We start from the raw sequence: 6,133 nt of genomic DNA on the forward strand, positions 1-6,133 counted from the left end.
TAAACTTTTTGGCTTCAGGAACGGTGGCATCCATCAAAGCCGACCGGGAGATCAAGTTTTAACACCAATGACTTTCAATTAATGGCTCCAAACCTGTGTTTCAAAGTGCAAAGTTCAGATTTATTGTCCAAATATGTACGTATCATCACGTACAACCCTGAGATACTTTTTCCTGTGGGCCGGACAGAATTTCTATTTATCAGTAGTGCAAACTATCTACAAGAAAAAGATGGGTGTGCAAAAAAGAGAATTGTAAACTAATTATGCAAATACAGGGGAAAAAAAAACAATATTTTGCAATAAATAAGGTGCACATGTCAGAGTCCTTAAATGAGTCCCTGATTGAGTTTGTCATTGCGGAGTCTGATGGTGGAGGGGGAGCAGCTGTTCCTGAACCTGGTCTTGTGGTGCCTATAGCTCTCTCCTGATGGCAGCAGCAAGAACAGAGCATGTGCAGGGTGGTGCGGGTCCTTGATTATTGCTGCTGCCCTCCGACAGCAGCGCTACCCTTAGTTGTTCCCGACGGTGGGGAGGGTTTTGTGCTGGTCTGTACCCACTCACTTTTTGCAGGGCTTGCCTCTCCGAGATCTTGGTGCCCCCACATCAGGCTGTGAGGCAGCCAGTCGGCGCGCATCAGCAGAACTTTGCCGAGGCTTCTGATGTCACGCCTAACCTCTGCAAACTACTTGCTCTCTAGAAATTGGTCTTCTGCCAATATGTCACGCAGAGATCAGTGTTGATCTAAAAATAACTTTCTTTTAACATGGCTCTTCTATTCATCAGAAGCCTGCCTCCACGTGCTACCAGCTCCACAGACTCATTGATTTCTCTCATTTTTCAAAACCCTACTCATCTTGATGATCGAGCATCCATATCCCTTTGGAGTTGAGCACTCCAAAGATCGATAATCTAGTAAATGATAAAAGGCTCCTCCTGACCCTGCTCCTAAATATCTGATCCCCTTGCACTGAGACAATGGTCCCTAGTTCTGAACTCTACTTCCCTTGCAACTCGAATGGGATACGTTGCGCGGGATAATCATCCGTTGTCATATTGACTTCATTCTATGGAAGTTTGCACTGATTGGGAGGAGAAAGTGGCGGCAGTCGAAGTGGAGTGAGGTTGGAGAGCTCCCTGTTAAATGAGTAGGTGAAGAAGTAGAATCCCCGCCCATATGAATCCACTGAAGAGAGAGGATAGTTTAGAAAGAGGTTCTGGTGGTACACCACCGGCCTACTGCAGGGTGCAACCTCTGTACCTGCAGGAATGTAAGGGGACAGGACAACACCTGGCCAGCTGTCAATCAGTTGGCCTGAAGGGATCAAGCCCCACCGGTCGAGTGTCAATCACCCTCCAGGATATAACCCTGTACCAGCCTCCCAAAGGTCACTCAGAGTCGCTGCAGATACAGCCAGGCTCTGTGGAAGTCTTTGTGGATTAAAGCCTGTTGTACAGTCTTTACCTTGTGTGTGTCTGATTCTGGCTAACAGCGCACCACAATTTAATCCACAAAATTTTCCCATGGCTGCCATGGAAAAGCTCCTGAGCACAGCGAGCCTCAAAGTTGACCCACGCCACCCAGAAGCCCAGACATGCTTCAAGATCTGGCAGCACGCGGTCGAGGCAATCATCGAGGCACACAAAGGCGGCATCCTGGACTCAGATCAGAAGAGATTGGTCCTACTCCAGTCAAAGCTGGGTTCCCACACCTTCCAGGCAACCAAAGGCTGCTCCACGTACAAGAGCACAATGGACACTCTCGAGAACTTGTACAAGCCACCCATGAATGCGGTCTGTGCAAGGTACCTCCTCAACACCAAAGCCCAGCAACCCGGGGAGACAGCTGAGTTTTACCTGGGACACCTGCGAGAGTTGGCCCGACCGTGTCTGGCTGAACCCGGGGTAGGTGCAGAGGAGGTCGAGAGGCTGATCTGGGATGCCTTCATCCGAGGGCTACGCTCGAGGGCCATCTGCAGAAGCTTCTGGAAGACAATATCTACGCCCTAACCAAGACAGTGGAGGTGGTCCAAACCCTGGAAGCGGCAGCCCTGCTCATCGAAGCCTTCGATTCCAAGCTCCCCCAGGCTCCCTCATGGCTCTCTCACACTGCAGCTGCAGCCCCAGTGGGTCCTGGTGTGGGTCAGACCGACGATTGCGCCAAAACTGCCAGGCTAGGAACCAGTATTGTTCCTGATGCTGCAAGAAAGGCCATTTTGCTAAAGTGTGCCTCTCAAAACCAGCCGGCAGCTCAGCGGCCCTCTATGACCCCCCCCCTCCCCCGAAAGCCGGGCGGTGCCATTGTCCCCGCTACGACTTCCGCCTACCCCAACTTCGATGGTGCAACATCCAGACTACCAGCAACTGTCACAGCGTGTGCCCTGAGCACCTGGACCAGCCCCCGCCCTCTCCAGCATCGCTCGCCGAGAACTACAGTGACTTCACATCCGGCTCATGGCGTGATGTCACTTCTGGCTGACGTAATGACGTTACTGCCACCGGCGCGATGATGTCACTTCCAGTGCAAAGAACGCGGCTGGGGAAGGAGGCCAGCCATGCAGCAGGCCCCCATATGCCACCGCCATCTTGAGCCAGGCAGCGGCTGACATAGAGGGCCCCCGACAACGTTGAGAACGACGTGGTGAACACAGACAGTGATCAGGCCACCCTACCGACGCTCCCCATGCCTCCAGGTGCCAATGACTGCTGCACGCTGCACCCTACGACCGATGTCAACATGTTCAACACGGGCGATGACCAGGTTGCCCTACCGACACTCCCCACACCTCCAGATGCCATAAATCGCTGTGCACAACCAGAGAATGATGGCTCTGACTCCAAGATGGTCCTGGCCGCCACCACACTGACCAGGGACATCCCTCATGACCTCGGGCGCTCTATGATGGACGTACAAGTCAATGGGCAGGTAACGAAGTGCCTGTTGGACAGTGGCAGCACTAAGCTTCATTCACCCAAGCGTGGCCCACTCCCTGAGATTAAAAGTCCACCCCACCACCTGCTCGATCGCTCTCGTCGCCAAGGATTAGACTGTTGGTACCCTTGGGCACTGCTCGGCCGATATAACTGTGGGAGGGGAGACTTACACAGGGTTCAGGGTCCTGGTCATGCCCAAACTCTGTGCCCCAGTCCTCCCGGGCCTAGATTTCCAGTGCCACCTGCAGAGTATCACCCTTGCCTTTGGGGGGGGGGGTCCCAACTTCCAATCCTGTTACACAGCACGCTAACCTACCAGCCCCGGCCAACCTGCAGCCTCTCCCCCTGCGCATCACTCCACCGGAACTTTTCCACATCTTGCGTTAGGCTGCAAGCCGATCGCTGCCAGACGTAGGTGCTATTGTGGCGCAATCAGAGACTTCATCAAGGCGGAGGTGCGGTGACTCCTGGCGGAAGGTGTCGTAGAGCCCAGTAACAGCCCTTGGAGAGCCCAAGTCCTGGAGGTCAAAAAGTAAGCCGAGGATGGTCGTGGATTACAGCCAGACCATTAACTGGTACACCCAGCCGGACGCCTATCCCCTGCCGAGGATCACCGACATGGTCAACGAGATAGCCCGCTACCGGGTTTTCTCCACGATTGATCTGAGATCGGCGTATCACCAAATCCCCATCCACCCAAAGGACAAGCCCTACACCGCCTTTGAGGCAGACGGGTGCCTGTACCAGTTCCGCCGAGTTCCCTTTGGGGTCACGAACAGGGTCTCCATTTGCCAGTGGGAGATGGATCACATGGATGACCGGCACAAGCTGAAGGCGATGTTCCCGTGTCTGGATAAGGTCACTATCTGCGGCCGTGACCAGCAGGACCACAATGCTAACCTGGAGAAATTCCTCCAGATGGCCGGGGAGCTGAACCTCACTTACAACAAGGAGAAGTGTGTGTTTAGCACCACCCGCCTCAACATCTTGGGGTATATCATGGCCCATGGGGTTGTTGGTCCACATCCAGAAAGGATGCACCCATTAATGGAGCTACTTCTTTCCCCCCCCCCCCCCCCCCCCCATGCTGAAGGCCCTCCGCAGGTGCCTGGGCCTATTCTCTTATTACTCACAGTGGGTCCCTCGCTTCTCGGACAAAGTCCGCCCACTGGCCCAAGCTGCAACTTTTCCCCTCCCACCCAAGGCGCAGGCAGCCTTCATTCGCATCAGGCAAGACATCGTGGATGCCACAATGCAGGTTGTGGATGAGGACTTCCCCTTCCAGGTGGAGAGCGATGCCTCCAAGGTAGCCCTCGCCGCTATCCTCAACCAAGAGCGGTGCCCTGTCACTTTCTTCTCCAGGACCCACCACGGCTCTGAGCTAGGGCATTCCGCCATTGAAAAGGACGCCCAGGCGATTGTGGAAGTGGTCTGCCACTGGCACCACTACCTGGCCGGCAGGAGATTCACCCTCCTCACGGACCAGTGGGCCGTGACGTTCATGTTTAACACTACCCACAAGAGCAAGATCAAGAACGACAAGATCCTGCACAGGAGAGTCGAGTTGGCAAACTACAGCTACGACATCCAATACCGCCCTGGGAAGTTTATCGACTCCCCCGGTGCCCTCTCTTGCACCTGCACATCTATGCATGACGACAGGCTGCAGGCATTGCGTGGGTCCTGCTGCCATCTGGGTGTCACCAGGTTGTACCACTTCATTAAGTCCTGGAACCTGCCGTACATCATCAGGGACATCAAGGACATGACCGAGGACTGTTGGGTCTGCGCGCAGAGTGTAAACCCCATTTCTTCCCCCCCCACCCCCCCGGGCCATGTTGTAAAGGTTACTCGGCCTTTCGAGCGTCTTCGCCCCTGTCTTCCATCTACTTCCTCACGGTAGTGGATGAGTACTCACGCTTCCCTTTCGCTATCCCTTGCCTGGACACCTCCACGGCCACCATCATCAGGGCTTGGGGCAGATCTTAACCATATTTGGTTACCCACTATCATCCACAGCGACCGGGTGTCTAGTTTCATGAGTGTCGAGCTGCGCCAGTATCTGACGGCGAGGGGCATCATGACGAGTCGCACAATGAGCTATAACCCAAGAGGCAATGGGTAAGTGGAATGCAAAAATGGGGTGGTCTGGAAGGCAGTCCTCCTGGCTCTCAGGTCAAAAGGGTGTGCTGTTGAGTACTGGCAGACGTCCTGCCCGAGGCGCTCCAATGCCATTCGGTCGCTGCTGTGTTCAACTACCAACAAGACCCCACACAAACGTCTATTCTCATTCCCCAGAAAGTTGGCGACTGGAATGTCCCTTCCAGCATGGCTCACATCCCCAGGACTGGTGCTTCTGCGTAAGCACTTATGGACACACAAGGCCGAAGCCCTGATCGAGCAGGTCTTCCTCCTACATGCGAACCACAACTATGCCTATGTTAGGTTCGGCAGTGGCAGGGAGGACACTGTCTCAACCAGGGACATGGCACCAGCAGGAGCACCCACCACACCACGCTATCCTCCAGCCCAGGACGACACTGACTGGGCATATATCCCCGTCCCCAGGCAGTTATGGGGCACGCAGGGCCTCTTTGACCACCAGGGGCCCACTTCAACCCTGGGAAACTAACCTGTCCCCCAACCCATCCAATACGACCCTCATATGTCGACCACAGTCCCCCCGGCCACCCCTCCGCATGGCACCACACCAGTCGCACAGACCCCTGCCGCTAGATCCCCCACTTCTGCTCTGACCAGGAGCCAGTCCTACGACGGTCACAGACACCCCGGCGGCCGCTGGACCATCTCAACCTGTAAATATTGTATGTGTATAGTGGATACAATTCCTTGTTACTGTCCCCTCCCCCTCCCACCTGGGACAATTTTAAAGAAGAGGGTGAATGTGGTGGTACACCACCAGCCTACTGCAGGGGGAAACACTTGTACCTGCAGGAGTGTAAGGGGACGGGACAACACCTGGCCGGCTGTCAATCAGTCAGCCCGAATGGATCAAGCCCCACCCGGTCGGATGTCAATCACCCTCCAGGATATAAGCCTGCACCGGCTCCCGAAGCTCACTCAGAGTTACTGCAGCTACAGCCAGCCTGGCTCTGTGGAAGTCTTTGTGGATTAAAGCCTGTTGTACAATCTTTATCTTTTGTGTGTCTGATTCTGGCTAATAGCACACCACAGAGGTGAA

At 54.7% G+C, this 6,133-nt stretch overlaps 1 long non-coding RNA gene across 4 annotated transcripts in view; it reads left to right on the top strand.

Moving 5' to 3' along the window:
* Window positions 1-6,133, top strand: part of LOC138761476 (uncharacterized) — an 81,612-nt gene that overhangs the window by 14,084 nt on the left and 61,395 nt on the right. For 2 of the 4 annotated variants that reach the window (XR_011356339.1, XR_011356340.1), the window contains exon 3: window positions 19-317. The exons of the other annotated variants lie outside the window; for them this stretch is intronic. This is a non-coding gene — a long non-coding RNA (uncharacterized lncRNA). Of the gene's footprint in view, window positions 1-18; window positions 318-6,133 lie in introns of those variants that run through there. 4 annotated transcript variants of the gene reach the window in all.

The sequence above is a fragment of the Narcine bancroftii genome, chromosome 4 (genome assembly GCF_036971445.1).
Source record: "Narcine bancroftii isolate sNarBan1 chromosome 4, sNarBan1.hap1, whole genome shotgun sequence".
NCBI classification, from domain to species: Eukaryota; Metazoa; Chordata; class Chondrichthyes; order Torpediniformes; family Narcinidae; genus Narcine; species Narcine bancroftii.